Below are 16,222 nucleotides of genomic sequence, written 5' to 3'. Positions count from 1 at the left end.
CTGCCTGAGTACCTGTGGTATGAAGACCAAGGTGTCCAGGGGGAAAGATGAATGAGAGAGATTGGAAAATAGTGTTATTCATTAATCTATCAAGACATTCTTTTTTTGGGGGGGAAGAATTTATTAAGAGAAATTATGCAGGATATTATCTGAGGAGACACAAAATACTGAAGTACATAAGAACTTTACCTTTCAGATAAATAATATAATTAAGGAAATATATTTAATTAGCAGCCTAATTTCAGGAATATGGACTAAACTCATTAGTCTGTGGTACCTGCCTTGACCAATCCATTATGACTGGAAGGATGTCTGCTTAGAGCTGCTCTTCTGAAACTTCTATTATTACCACTACAATACTGGAAATCATAAAAACCAGGGAATTTAGGGCTCCTATGCATAACACATCTGTGCATTAAAAGTCCTCATTCTGAGGCCTCAATGCTGCTTAGAATTAACCCAACTGGAAGCGAATACACAGAATTTCTGCACAGAATAGCAGGAACATGCTCTACAGAGCATTTGGCTACAAAGATTTTCACTTCAAGGCATCTATTGTACCAAAAATATAAAGACTTTCTTTCTTCTAGCAGGCAACCAGGAAAAAAATGTGCAGATTGCTGTCCTGTGGAAACTGTAGAGAATTGCTGGACGTCAGGAGCACCCTGGAACTCCTACAGTTACCGGTGCTGCTTCCTGTGCAAAACTTTTCTGTGAGAAAAGGACTTTTTAAGCTTCACAGTAGAAGTAGGATTTATTGCACGAGACATTAAATGTTTAAAAGTTGGGATCCTCTGCCAAACTGATTGTCTAGTTCAGGCAAATAGGTAGCACGAGGTAGCAGCTCTTCCCACCCATTTGTAGCAGGTGTCTGATGGGTCTGGTAGGTTCTCCAGCCCTCGTTAATCTCCCTCCACGCATGGAGGACCTACCATGTTGTCAGGCAGAGCATTGGAAATATGAAGTAAAATGTTTACTTTCCAAAAGCAATTAGGTGTGAGTGAGGCCCTGTCTGTTTTGGGCTCCGCTTCTAAAGGAGTGGGCTAGAATTTGGCAAGTGCTGGCCTACCCAGTGAATGACGATATTGAAAAGTGAAAGCCCAGAGTTTGGAAAGCAGCATCCAAATAACTCACAGTGGCTTCTAAACCATATCTTGAAGAAAAAAACCAGCATTATGCTGTTACTATAATAACATTAACAGAGATTAAGTTAAAATTCATTTTAGTTAAAGTAATTAGCACTGTCCAATATAATCCTCTGACTTCCAGAACACTTTGAAAGTCTAATTTAGCTATTAGATCACAATAAGAATTGAGAAGAAAATTATGTACAGCCTCCATCTACATCAGGCTGGAAGTATTTTGGGTTTGTTTTCCTATGCCCTGCTTTCATTGGTTCTTTTGACTGCTTCATGGGGTATCAGTAATTATTACAGAAGCAGAATGAAAATAAATCAAAGTTTTTCCAAAAGGTTATAGGAAGTATAGACTTGTAGCCTAGGAAACCTTACCAAATTCATGTCAACTATACAGCCTGTGACCATAGAAGTGTTTTAGGAAATTTTCTTTCATTTGCCTTAATTTTAGGTATCAGGAGGTGCTTAATAAGATGCCCTGTGTAATTCTGGGGTGACCTCCGCTTTACAGCTGCAATTAGCTGGAGACAGGCTGAAGTTTGTGCAGTTGTCTGCTGGGAGGCTGAGGGGATGCAGGTGGGAGAGCAGCCGGTGCCAACCATCACAGCAGAGCTCCTGGAAAGGGAGGTCAGGGTGAAAAATGTAACCACATCCCCGGGTCACCTTTCCCCGCTGCACCTCCTGCTCTGAGGGAAGCCTCGCTGTTCAAAGCCTCACATTGTACCCATGGCCTTCCTAAACACCATAAAACACCCTCTGGTGCGGTGTGGGTGGGCAGTTAAAGCAAAGGCAAACAAGCAGCAGTGCCAGGCCGTGGTTTTTTAAGCTGTGGGCAAGATGTATTTTGAAAGGAGTGACCACAGCGATGTGGGAAACACCTGCAAGGGTTTGTTGTTTGGGAGTCTCTGCAGTGGGACCCAACAGGAGTCCAAAGCCCACCTGCAAGTTCTCTGCAAAGCTGTTGCAACAACATCTGTAAGGCAGGAAGAAAATGCACTCATTTATTTATTGGTTGTGTTTTGTTTGTGCAAATGAGACAGGCACACACCAGTCACTGTAGTGTGAGTGCAAATCACCTCCCCATCATCACTGGGGAGCACAAGGACTGGGAAAAGGGCCAAAGGTGATGGCTGTCCCCTCCAGAACAGCCCAGGATGGCACACCTGCACCCAGGGGTGTGACACAGCGCTGGCTGTTTACCTGGGGTGCTTTAAGACCTCTGTCTCAAGATTTACTTGCCAAGAACCCTGCAGGTACAGCTGTGATTCACAGATGTCAAGCTGACAGCATATTTTTATCAAACACACCTTGTCTGGTTTCATATGATGTCTTGAAAATATCACTTCGAGTGGGGAGGGGACAAACTTGCTCCGTAGGAACAAGTAACTTTACATAACAGGAATATAACCATTCCTAGGTGAAGGCCAGAAGGGAATATTTGACTTCCTATGTAATCCAGGGCAGACTGCATTATTCCACAAAAGGATACGTTTTAGAAAGACATCCGCTTTTGTTTAAGAATTTTAAGTGATGGGGAAACCATTCATGAGAAGTTCTTGCAGTGACTGACTGCTACCGAGGAAAAGTCATCACCCATTTTCCAGTTTGAATGTATGTGGCTTCAGCTTCCAGTCTTTCAGTCTGTCTTTGTTTAATAGGGTTTTTCTTTTAAATCCTCTAGTATCAGTTTGGGGTTTTTTTGTACATTTCACTCTATATTAGGGTCAAAGTAGTGGCAGGTCACCTTTGGAAGTTTAAATAGGTCTAGCTTCTACAGTTGTTCAGAATTTTCTAGAGGTCATATTATTCTTTCGTCTGTTTTGGCCTGTCTCCACTGCTTCAGTAACAGGAGTAATACATACATTTCTTCCAGATTAGGTCTTTTAATTTCTTATTCCCTCTACGTTTCTTTATAAACTTGCTGCTGGGTTGTAGCATGGTTGACACCTTCCCAGCTGATGAGCTGCCATGAGGAACAGCACACTTGGCGAGGCAGGGGAGCTTCTGCTGCAGCCCAAGGCTCCGGGAGAAATTAAAGGAAAACAGCCCCCTCTCCCTGGGTGTCCTGATCCTCATGAACACAGCCAAGAGCACAGTAAATTAGAATAAACAGCCTCACACTGAGGGAGCCCCGTGCCCACAAAGGGGGTTCAGTGCTAGGAGAAGGTTTGATTTTATTCATTTACATCTGTAACAGCTTAGGAAAATGCCACGGTTACGTACGATGCTGGTTGTTGATGTCACTGCATCCCTATAAAACCCATCCCAGCAGTGGTCTGGAGTCATGGCAGGAGTACAGCTTGGAGCTGTGGAGGTCTCAGACCACAGAGGGTGTTGGTTTTGTCTCAAGGCTTTCTCTGGACTCTGGCTGCAGGATCCAGCACGTATTGGCGTCATATTTTACCAGGCCCCTCTCTCCCCCTGATCCGAGCAAACTGGAGGCTGTCTAGCCATGGTTGGTGTGGGAGTAATTCTAAGGGAAAAAACAACTGCAGAGAATCTGGGGTAGGCATGGTACTGGGTTATATTTGCCTACAAACACACGGTGTAGTCAAGTCCCCCAACAACAAAAGTTTATGGGATATACAAAGATACATCCCTGCCCTGAGCTGGCTGACGCTGATCTGAATCTTTATAGGCTTAAACACCTGGTGGGAAGAGTAGAAAATACCTGTAAGATCACTGAGTGCAATCATTCCCCCTGCAATCTCAAGGCTGCCACTGACCCATGTCCCCAAGTGCCACATCTACAGGGCTTTTAAATCCCTCCACGGATGGTGGCTCCACCACTGCCCTGGGCAGCTGTGCCAGGGCTGGACAACCCTGCCCATGAAGAGATTTTTCCTAATATCCAATCTAAATCTCCCCTGGCATAATCAAGAGACATTTTATCTGTTTCCTGTATCTACTTAGATCTATTTGCTTTGGTCTTTAAATAACCCATTGCTATTCTTTAGGGGGCTTTCTCAGTCCTGTAGAAGTTGAAGGTAAATGGGGTTCTGGCTCTCACACTGTGAGTGAGACTTTTCAACATTCTCTTTAGAAGATCTTTTCAGAGAGCATGACCCAGAAAATATCAGGCTTTACCTTTATTGAGCTCTCAGTGACAATCAGGAGCAAACCCATCCTTCCAGTGCTGAACTGGATAGGCTGGCTTGAATAATAATTGCAAGGTAATAATTAGGTTATCCCAGGATGCAATTTTTACAAGTTTGCTTTTCACAGAACACTGAACACGCATCATTGAGCTTCTATTGTTTTTCCTCTGTTTTCTCAGAAAAAAATTAAAAATCTTCCTTTGTTTGAATAATATCAAAAATACAAAATTAAAAAGCCTAAAGAGATGGTCTAAAGCTGAGGAAACATTTACAAACCCTGGGATTTTGATAGGTTTAAAAAACAGATCAAATGTCTAATCATTTGAAGTTTTCTTTTGACTTGAGAAAATGGCTTTTGTAGATCTATATTGATATTTCATTGTAATAAAGAAAAGGCAGGGTAAATGTCTGTCTCCCATACTGGGCCATGGGTTCAGGCCACCTTTTATGATTTGCTCAAGTATTTTCAGAGCCCTGTAGGAGTCAGAGAATCTTTCTTCTCAAAGTTGGCTCTCCCAGGTAGTCTCCCCCCTTCTGTTATGCTGCAGAAAGAAGAGGTGTGCAGAGCTGCAAGTCTGTGTCCTGTAAAACATGGAATTCTTGGAATTCTTAGTCCAAGGACTAATCTCTCAGCTAACAGAGGCAAATTAAATGTCCCAGCAGTAATGGGACATTATTTTTGTCCTGCTGTTGCTCCTGGGATGATGTGACCATAGGCAGTCTTACAGCTGGTGCTGTACACCACAGCAAAGGCAAATCAGAAAAGAATAATAAGTCTAAAAGCATAAGAAAAAATAAATAAGGATATTAAACAATTCCTTTGTCTCTTTAGACTCTGCAAATTGTTTTTAAGCAGGGACATGATAAAGATCCACTCTGTCAGGGAGGAGAAAATGTTTCAGGAGACGTGCTCTGGGGAAATCTATTTAAGGAGCACTAAAGTTGTATTGACACAATCCTCAAAGTGTAGGGGCTGCTCTAGTGCTCTCTTGGTGTAGGAGACTGCAGAAAATGGCAGATTTGTGCTCATTATGCTACAGACAAGCAGAGAAGCTATTTAAAATGTTGTCTAAATTCTTTCAGTCTGACAGATAAATGATTGCTCTGTTTGGATTAAAAGACCATTACTACAGGATGTCCCTGCAGGCTCAGGTTTTGTTCCTTTCCCCCTGGCAAGCTGTAGCATGATCCAAGTATGCAAGTGCCAAAAGCATCGTTTCCATCTTCCCTGGTGTCACACAGTCAAGTGCTGGAATGTCAAGCAAACAAAACACATCCCACTGCAGTCAAAACCTGTCATGCTGGCACTAGAACATGGACTTAAGAAAGAAAAGGTCATTTCTACCTTTCTGCACAGAAACTGGTGGGTTTGTTATGTTAAACTGATAATGTTTGTTATCAAGTGCACGAAAGGATCCTGATTAGTAATGAGAAATGGAATAATAAAAAAAAAAAATACAGGAGATGACTGCAACACTGATGCAAAATAGCCAACTAACAGTGGGTTTTGAATCCTGCTGGTGGAGGCTGGTGCTGTGTCTGGGCTCACTGGAAGCCCTGCCTGGGGACCACTTGCCTCTTCCCCACCAGCAATTCTTCTCGTCTTTCAAGGATGGCAGGCCAAGAGCATCCCAGGGTGTGCTGAGTTGATGCCAGTAGTGTTTCTCCTTTGTGGATCAAATAGCAGGAATTGGAATGAGCCTTCCTCAAATTCTCTTTCAGGATCTCCTCCAGGCAAAACTTTGAGGTTTGCATAACTCTGAAATGTAATCTGACTTGACTTTGGCAATGAAAAGGAAGCTTCTTATTTATGCCAAGAAAAGATATATTTCTTTTTAGTAGCATTTTTCATTTCTAATATGTCACTTCTGTCTTCCCTTTTTTTTCTCCTCTTGCTGTGACTTTCCCCTCTTTTAAGGATATTTTTACATATACTGTTCCAGGCATGTTGAGACAAGAGTAAGATATGTGCAACAGTTTATCAGAATGCATGAATTTGGTGTGGTCAAACAAAACATTTCAGTTACTGGTCTAAATGTGTTGTTGAAAACTGAAGGATCATATGAATAAATGGAACAATCAATTTTGCTTTGTTTCTTGAAGTACTCCCAGAAGCTTCAATGAGGACAATCCAAAAGAGAGAAAAACAAAATAATATCCTTTGCAATTAATAGGTAAAAATGTGGGTTTAATACAATGTAACACATTGCCAGAAGAGAAGCAATGCAGCTATTGTCATTTTTGATCAAGGCAAAGAATTTGTGTGATACTTTTCATTTTCTCACGTGACAAAATTTAGTTTGGAGCCAACTACAGCCACAGAGATACCAAAATGTTGTACCTTATACCTTTACAACTTTGTGCTAGAAGGTTTAGTTCAAGACCTACAAGATGCTTTGGAAAGTTTTAAGAGGCAGTTGGTGTCTCAAAAATGGATATACATTTATTTATTAGAAAGGAAAAAATATTTTAAAAAATATTTTTTAAAAGATTTTCACATGTCTTCTCAGTGACAGAGCTGTGGCCGCTCCTTGCAACAGCTCTTGGTGGGTCCTTTTGAAACCCTTGGCTGTAGAAAGCTCTGTAGTGAGAATCTCAAATTCCTGGTGCTCTGGTGTGTCTCAAAACATCACAGATATGCCCTGCCTTTAAGCAATCATTCTCCCCTCATTCATGCTTTAATCTTTTTGGGAGAGGAAAGAGAAAACAGTCTAGCTGCACTTTACGTATTTAAACCCAGAAAAGTCAGAGGGGCCACACCAAGAGGGGAGCTGCTAAGACAGGCTGGAAGGAGGTCAGGCTGGATCCCATCCATCACTGGCTACAGCTTTAACAGCCCCGAGGAAAATCACCGAGGCCCAGCATCAGCCAGGCACAGCTTTCACTGCACCTCTGTCAGCTCGGGGGGGATGGATGGAGTACAGGTTGGAGTCCTTGATGCTCGATGTGGTAATGCCCCGTGGAGCTGAAGTTAATATTGAAGAGAGGAAAAAGGGAACACAGTGTTGAACAAAAGGGGCAGCTTGATGTGATTTATTGGGAGGGCTGAATTTCTCACTACTATGCAATGGAGAAAAAAGGGTTTTAAAGCACCAGAAGTTTTTAGGCTTCCTGTGGCCAGGGATGAGTGTTTGCAGTGAGATGGGCAGGCAGAGGATGCCCTTGTCTTACATTGCATAACCATTCTGCAGAGAAAAGCACCTCTTCTATTCTGTGTGCCTCTTCAGGTGCTTACACTCTAATCCTTCCCATAAATTAAGACACAGTAATCACCTACTGCTTCTCCAAGTTTCCTGCTCCTGTTTGATGTCATTGTGCTTAATTCATCCTTTACACTGAGGTTAAGCCTGGCTTGCTTTTTTTGGTGTTGCCCCTATTTAATCTTCTTAATTTATGTGGCGTGCTGATATTTGTTTAGAACTCTAAAGTAGATATAAATAGTAAAATGGAGACATCCCTGAAACAAAGAGAACCTCTGTTCGTAAGAACTGGAAAGAATTTCTCTTTGTCTGTTCTAAGGAGATCACAGTCATGAGAAATTGTGTCAAGAAGAAAGGGTTCACTTTGTCTTAGATTATTTTTAAAAGAGAAAATGGAACCTGGGAACAGATTTTTGGTATCTTTTTTTTAGTATTGCATAAAAATAACAAAGAATGAAACTCCCTACAAACAGATGACATCATCTAGAACACCTCTGTGTTGTTAATTTTTTTTTTTATTAAAAAGAATTTGCCTTCAGAAACAAAAACTGTATCATTTATTGACAACACAAGACAAAATCATCTATCAATTGTAACTCTCCAACCCATAACATTGACTGAATTAAAGATATTACTTAAAATAATTTCTCTAGATCTTCCTGCAAACTTAAGATAGGCAGCTGTATCCACAGTGTTGTTGGGAGAGATGGAACTTAAAATGGCAGAATAACTACACAGGATCCCCACAGGACATAAATTAAACTGCCAAAAGTGTGGCTTTTATACAATCATTACTCTGATTTTAGGTTGCTATTCAACTGAGCCTTGCTAGTTAGGTATGGATTTTTCGATCTTCCTAACCAATAAAATTATGGCAGCAAAATTCCTGTTTTAGATAGAACCTAAATGACATATTTCAGATTTCAACATTTTTTATGTCGTCTCAATCTCACAAATGTCCTTTTGAACACCAGTTTACCAAAGCTGGTTATGTAAGTTTATTAGACCTCTAAGTGATGTTATATATAATTTTGCACAAGTATAGAGGCATAACATATGAAGGGGATTCTTAGAGATCAGCAAAAAGGGAGAATCGTGAAGTCTTCATAGAATAAGTCGGTGTTTGGTTGATGCAGATTTAGTCAGTTGATTAAATTTTGTCAAATGGAGGATAAATAATCTTCAAGGAGCAACGAGAGAAGTAGATACCCATAGTTTCTATCAGTGGATCCAGTTTAGTTGGCAGTGTACTCAGCTTTCTGTATTCCTTTAGTCCAAACTTGTGTTTTGTGTGACTGAAATTCCTCCCTGGGAGGGTGGGCAGGCCCTGGCACAGGGTGCCCAGAGAAGCTGTGGCTGCCCCTGGATCCCTGGCAGTGTCCAAGGCCAGGCTGGGCAGAGCTTGGAGCAGCCTGGGACAGTGGAAGGTGTCCCTGCCCATGGCAGGGGTGGCACTGGATGAGCTCTAAGGTCCCTTCCAGCCCAGGCCATTCTGTGATTCTGTGGTACTTCCAGACAGACCACAGCCCTGTGTCCACTCCTCCCCTGGTTTATGCACAGTGACCACTCCCAGGCAAAAAAGGGCTGGTCAGCTCCTGGCTCAGCCCTTGTGTGATCCCCTCAGGGCTGTTGAAACAGGGAAAACCGTGCTGGCTTTGCCACTGTGGGAGCCCCAGTGACTGTGAGTGGCTCTGACTGGTTCCTCTGGGCATTGTGTGCCCAACACTTCCTTATAGCAACTCCTCAACACAGGCTTAAATTAGCATGTCTAGAGCCAGACTGAGAGTATTTGCATGTCTGGTATTAGGCTGAGTGTATTTATCTTGGGCTAACACGATCACAGTTAATAATCTCGCTGTAATTGAAACTTGCCTTTGACATCACCTCCCGCCTGACTAATTGGATTGTGTCTCCTTATTCTCCCTCACTATTTATTTCTGTCTCTCCTGATCAGCCTGAAAGGTAACTCCCCAGCAGTATTACACTAAAACCAAATTGACCTGTCACAGGAATCAAGGCACAGGTTCATTTTTTACACACAATCCCTTCCTGAAAGAGTTGAGTGAGCGAGGTGGAAGTTTGTGCTCTGGTGCGTGGTGGAGCTCTGTGACTTCTGGTGTCACCCACGGCTTTAGAAGTCAGTTTTGCTCTTGCTTTGCTTTCACCATAATTGTTTCCATTGAGACAATATGGGATTTTGCAGGCTTCCAAATCTGAACGTTAGCATTATATTCTCTCATGTAAACGAACACATAAATTGTGGAATATTTAAATTGTGTTCTTGGGATAGTTTAGAACACAGGACACACCCTTCATAACGCTATTTATAAACATGGGGAGAGCAGTGAATGTCTCAGTTAAAACAGCCAGCTCACTTTGTGGCTCACAATATATAAAGCACTTTCCTCATAATGTTTGCATTTGTGGGAATATTTCTTTTTCCTACACTTTGTCATGCACTGAATTTGAATGACTGATCTCTTGAACGATAACTGATGTGGCTGTGATACAGCTGGCAGGCAACCTAAGACATTCTTTAATTTTTAAATAAATATGTTCAAATAACAGTGATTGAGACCGTGGCTATATTAAACTTGATATAAATAACCTGAATTACGTAAACGCAGCTATAACTTCATAACTTGAATTCACCTATGGATTCTGTATCACGTAATCCATTATTCTATAAACACTTCCAGGGAGATCACACTAGCTGGCTCACATGGCTCTTCTTGGAGGGACAGAGGAAATTTTTGCCCCTTAAGTCACCTGTAGCTTCTTAAAAATGTAAAGAACAACAGGACATCACGTTTTTCTGTATACAGACATACTACTGAATAATAAAGCATCTTCAGCACTGAGATTATTTTTTCCACTGCAAGAAACACGTAATACTTCCACTAAATGCCTGTGTGAAGTCACAGCTGGTGTAAATCAGGAAATTCCCATCGACTCCTTACTGGATGCAGTGCAACTGTAAGAAGTGCCTGGCATTGTTATCAAAAGGGTAAACAAGAGATCAGCCAGAAACCTCAGACACAACTAGCACTGTAAACTCATTGGGACAGCAACACACACATGGTGCAGGAATTTTGTGTGTATTTATCTGAAACAGCTAAATTGTGGGTTGGTTTCTTTCTTACCCCAGGAATGGTACAGCCATGCCATATGCACTAGAGTAAAAAAAAAAATTATAATTTAAGAAGTATACATTACTTAACACAAGTGCTATTCCAAACATGCAGCATAAATCCTACTCCTCGTTTTAGCAGCTGTAGCAATCCCAGTTCCCTCGGGAGCAATGGAAGTCTTGGCTAACCCTACACTGTCCTGCACCTCCCACTCCCAGCCTTGGAGTGGGGTGAAAGGATTTAGGAGAGATTTACTGTGGCAAGGAGCCTGAGCCTATCGATTTAATTCCAGAGCTGTTTTCCTTTTGCAGAAGGAAAGCTCACAGCCTTTCTTTGTGCACCACTTTGTGGTGTAAAACTTCTCTTGATTAAAGCACTGTATTAATTAGCTTTTGTACCCACGTCATTGAGGGTTATGGTGATGGTCCTTCTGCTTCATCTGCTGCAGTTCATGCTGGGATCTCCAAGGTTTCCATCAGGGGAAATATTTGGGTGCTGTTAGATTTATACCGGAGTGAGTCTCAGGTTGAAATTTTTCGTATTGTTCAGAGGAGTAGGATGCCAAATTCCCACCACACTGATGAGAAAGTAACCTTTCCCCTTCGAAAAGGGCTCTTGTGCCTCAGCTGAAGGATTTCACTCACACTAGGTAAAAACTTTACAGTGTAGAGACTGTTTTCATGTCTGCTGGTCAGATGCTGCTCTCACAGGTGAACAGAATAAAAACAGTTGATAAAATTCCTTTCTTTATAATCAACCTGATTGTCTTGACTTTGCAACTCTTTAGAAGGTCTGATGGATTCCTTTGAGTGCTGCAGTGCCCTTCCCAGTAGCAGCTGCCCTTCTATACATCAAAGGAACACAATAAAAGGCCCTGGGCTTTGTCCTGTGCATTATGTTGATTTCTGTCTCCTAGAACGAGACTAATACTTGACTGAAAAATCACTTCTATTAATAATATTCTGTGTAAAAAAACCAACTGTGCTTACATGTATGCTCTCTTGTTTGAGTGGAAAAGGATAAAGGTGGCTTGTCTGATTTTATTTCCTTAGAAATTATTTATTTCCTCTCCCCTCCATGTTTCTGTGCAGCTTTTGGAATCCCTGGAGACTCGGTATCTAACTGCATCAGGCAGAAACAGTTTCTTCCCTTCATCCCTGAAGCTCAGCAATGTTATTCCGAGCACCTGGAAGGTAAGAACAGGAGTTGCCATTTTTCTTCAGCACAATTCAATTTTTTTTCAGAGTTATTAATAACTAGAATGGTAGATTTCCATCCTTGTGTTCTGGAGCTTCCAAAAGGTCACAAGTTATCTAAAGTTTCAGGAGAGACCCTTGGTTTTTTTCCATGAAGGCAGTGCCACTACTGAAGCTGTAGGGTTGGTCTTGTACCCAGGTGGGATGACAGGAGGTTATTTTTATTAGAGTCTTTGTGGGTGAAAAAGAGGAAAAGAAGGGAACTAAAGCTCAGCTCCAGATGCATCTTCACCCTGCTGCATGTGGGGCTTTGATTTACTGATCTCTTTGATTTACTGATCTCATTTTGAGCACCCACACTAACCTTCACTCCTGTCGAGCAGAAATGAGATGTGCATAAACAACACAGCTGCTTTCAACACCTACTGAGAATAATTTATAGATCAGGACCTGTAGACGACTTTATTGTATAGTCACCAGCTCCACGAGGCAGAAGCTGCTTGGAATATCCATGATCGTGGCATGGAACCATCTCACAGGGTGACCACTACAGCTCCTGGTCGCTTGCCTGTTGCCATAGAAGCCCCTTGTCCCCCAGTAGGACCCTGGTTCTGGTTAACTAAGCAGATGAGGGTTTGTTTTCTATATTTTCCTTGGTTTGTTGCCTTTGGCAAGCACTTGGCTGCTGCCTGCACACCTATGATGTTCAGCAGAACGTGACATGCTAAATCTCTTCCACATTCATCTAGTCTGTGCCATGGTAGCACTTGCAAGAGCAGAGCACGCCAGGAGTGAGTTAATGTTTGCCTAAAAGACAGAAATTAATCAGAACTAAGCAAGCTCTAAACTACTTGGCTTATTGACAGCCTGTTAATGCAAAATGCAGGCCGTGATAATTGCTAAATACACTGGTCATTCTTTCCAAATTCTCATCAAACTAAATCCAACTTGAGAGTACAGGAATTAATTCAACTTCATCTTAAATGGGATACTCCTACTTTAATGTGTGGGTACTCCTAGTTCTCCTCTCTCTCTTTTATTGTTTGAATGTACTCCTCCATTCTGCATGAAACACAAATGCTGGGTGAAGCATCACAACAAAACATCCTGGCTGCTGCTCCAGGCTGGATGTGTGACCTCAGTATGTCCCCCCAAAACTTCACAGAGACATCCCTTTTCTGCAGAGCTTATGAGAAGTCATTCTTTAACTCTTGTTGCTGTTTGGCAATTAACCCTTAAAGGAATCATGAAATTTGTTGCACTGAATGTGGCAGCCTCAAAACTTATAAATTCTGTGAACTTCTCAGTAACATCAGACCCAGCTGAATGTTTGGATGCTTTGCTACAGCCAAGTTTAGGACATGTTCCTTGGTACAAATCCATCAATATAATGGTAAGGATGTTAGTTGTAGGTACCTAGAGCTACTTCCTTTTTGCAGTGTAGATGTTAATAGTGGCGGCAAAAAAAGCTAAGTAAAGTCTTCAATTTGTTGTAAAAATAAAACACTCCTCCCTAAATTTTAATAAAATGATACCATGTGCTCTTTCCAAGCTTTTATAAATGGTCTTAAAAAGAAATCCTTGAATCTGTGAAATGTGGCGGGTTCATTTAACATCTGGAAGTGCTCTGATGGCCACCCTCACTTGCTTTCAAGACAGTGAAAAACAAGGCTGATTCCTTGATACTCATACAAGGAGTCCCTAGTAGCATCAGTGCTAGAAAATAAAAGATTAAATTTTCTGCACTGGACATTGATGTTTGAAATCTTGGGTTTGGGCATTTCCTGAGGGCCTGTTACTCATGCAGAATGTTGGGAGCTGTTTGTTTTCAGTCCGTAACTAGAGCAGCCAAGCTGATGCTCATTAGGTAATCTCTGTTGGACCATCTCTGCTGCATTTATGCTGAATAGTGTCCTTATTACATGCCTAGCTCCATTTATTTCATCTGTTAAAATTAGATATTTCCACTGAATTAAAAAAGCATCCATGTTCTTGGCTAGCAGGCCCAGGAGTTGAAGCTAGCAGTTAGAAATTGTTTCTAGAGCAAGTTTTTAGGAAGTTTATTTTTTTCTAAAGCGACTTTTTATGAAGTTTATTATTTTCATTACTTTTGTTCAGGAACAAGAGCTCACAATGCCTGTGATGCTTCCCCCTGGCAACTCAAGGGAAGGAGCACAGTGACAATTGTGATTTTCAATAAATTTAAAGAAAATAAGCAGACAAAGCCCAAAGAGGTAAGAAAATAAACACTCAAACATTTCATATTCTATAATAACATATGAAGATCTAAAATGTTCCAGGTTCAAAGAGACCTCTGTATTTTCCTGTTAATAGACTTGGGGTTTGGATCTTCCCTAAATGACTTAAGGAAAAAAAAAGAGAGAGAGAGAAATTAAAAGAAGCGGTTCTGCGCATTTTTAGCAGGTTAATTCCCTCTTTTGACATTTCTGTTTCAGAGAGCTGTAGTGAAATACCAGCCTTGATGAAGAAATAGGCCATTGGTGTGGTCACAACTATGTGACTCAAAAAATGGCTGGAAAAAGCAAACCACTTCCAACTAAACATGCAAAGAAATCAAATAATTGTTCTTTGTATTGAAAATACTCACAAGTTTACACAGAAGGCACTGAGAGATGCTGATTATGTCCTTTTTGTTAAATTTGGGGTTTAAATGTCTATTTTTCATTTTTCAGCTGAACCAGTAAATACAGACTACCTGTCTCTGCAGGTATTTCAGGAGGAAAATCTCCTCTGCATTTTAATGGCCGTGATCATTCAGAGAGCACACAGCCTGCACCGTGGGCACAGGCACTTTCTCACATGCATCATTCATAGCAACATCAACTGATAAAAGGTTGAGAGAAAACTCTCCTTTTTTTTGCTAGATCCCTCTAAAAGGAGTTCAAGAATAGAGTGTTTAATAATTATGTAATCTTGGCTAGAGTTCCATGATTAAATCAGTGAACTACAGGATATTAAACACAGGGGAAAATACCGTGGGCATAAAGCAAGAGCTCCCAGATGGACTCGACCTCTGCAGCTGTGCTGAACCTCCTGCTGAGGCTGCTGGACATGCTGGACATGGAGCAGTGACCCTCAGCTGATTGCACAATGACCACCAGGCCCAGCTGATGCTCTGGCGTCAGGGTTTGAGTGGTGACCTGGACATGGCAGTGTCAGTGTTGCATGAGAAACATCTAAAATAGCAGATATTTCCTCTTTATCCCTGAAGAGCTACAGCTTCTACACTGAGCTGTTTTCTCCTGAAGAAACTGCAACCAGCAGCCACAGGGGTGGTGTGTGTTAGTCCTACAGCCAGCTGGAGACCTGGCCATACAACACACAACAGCCTTCACCAGGGCTGGGAGGAACTTCTGCCAGAAATTCCTCCCAAAATGGAAGTAATGGCCCAGGATCTCATGACCTGTGCTGTGAACTTCACTCGTATCTTTACTGAAAGAAGTTTGTTTGTAGAGATTTTCTTTGTATTTACTGATCCAAACAGAGGAAGTTCTCTGTCATTTTCTTTCATTGCAACATTTTCTTGGAATATTCTTTTGTATGTTTTTACTTTCTTTTTGTTTGTATGTTCTCTAGGAGGCACGGAACAAATTTCCAAACAATGTATGAACCAGGCTTTTCCTTCTGAATGTGACATGCTAGTCCTCAAAGGACTCTCATCTCTGTGCACTTGGGGCTGTGTTTGTAAGACAGAATCCCTTGGAAGCAGCCACAGATTCAGGGCTCATGAGTTTGGGGTGTCCTGTTTGATACAAATGGCTTGGGTTGTCAGATGACACATTGAACTCTTTACTAAATCCTTCCAAAACCAGCTATTTGAAATTGAAAAATCTTAATAAACCCTTCACCTGAAAATACTGACTTACCAGTAGAATTGTCCCTTGCAGGACAAATATTCCTTATTCCAGTGTGCCCTATTCTACTGAATTTTCTTCACATTGGAAATAGGACCAGCTTATCCCAGCAGATAATCCTGGCAGGCTCCGAGGGTGACCTTCCACAGAACCTGGCCGTGACCAACTTTGTCTGCTGAGGCACCATCACAAAATCCCTTGCCATTGCCCACCTGCTGTAAGTGACACTAAAGGTAGAGCTGAGACAACAGTTTACTACAAAATGTAATTGCAGGCCCATTTTTCTTCATTAATCTAATGTTAAACATGACCTATTACAGGGGTTCTATTTCAGGAACAGATGGTAAATACAAGTTAATGCAGATACTGATTAAATAATATTGGCAACGACTCATGCATTTACACAAAGCACAAAGCTAGTAAGTGCTAAGTGTTCTTAAAACTATGCTTAAATCATGGAAAATTAAATCCTTTGATAGATTTGTTTTTAAATTTCTTCAGTTACAAAGTATTTCAGTGAAGCTACAGGGCAAAAAGCTCCCAAGATCCCTGCCTATAAAACTTCTAGATCCACTCTATAAAATAT

General features: G+C 41.4%; 1 long non-coding RNA gene across 1 annotated transcript; it reads left to right on the top strand.

Annotated features, from left to right (window-relative positions):
* Positions 1–600: 600 nt before the first annotated feature.
* On the top strand, positions 601–13,987 carry LOC125329140. Its single transcript, XR_007205058.1, has 3 exons — positions 601–747; positions 11,657–11,758; positions 13,880–13,987. It is a non-coding gene; the product is annotated as an uncharacterized LOC125329140 (long non-coding RNA).
* The last annotated feature ends 2,235 nt before the right edge of the window (positions 13,988–16,222 follow it).

The sequence above is a fragment of the Corvus hawaiiensis genome, chromosome 8 (assembly GCF_020740725.1).
Source record: "Corvus hawaiiensis isolate bCorHaw1 chromosome 8, bCorHaw1.pri.cur, whole genome shotgun sequence".
Lineage (NCBI taxonomy): Eukaryota > Metazoa > Chordata > Aves > Passeriformes > Corvidae > Corvus > Corvus hawaiiensis.
This window is presented reverse-complemented; position numbering and strand designations above follow the sequence as displayed.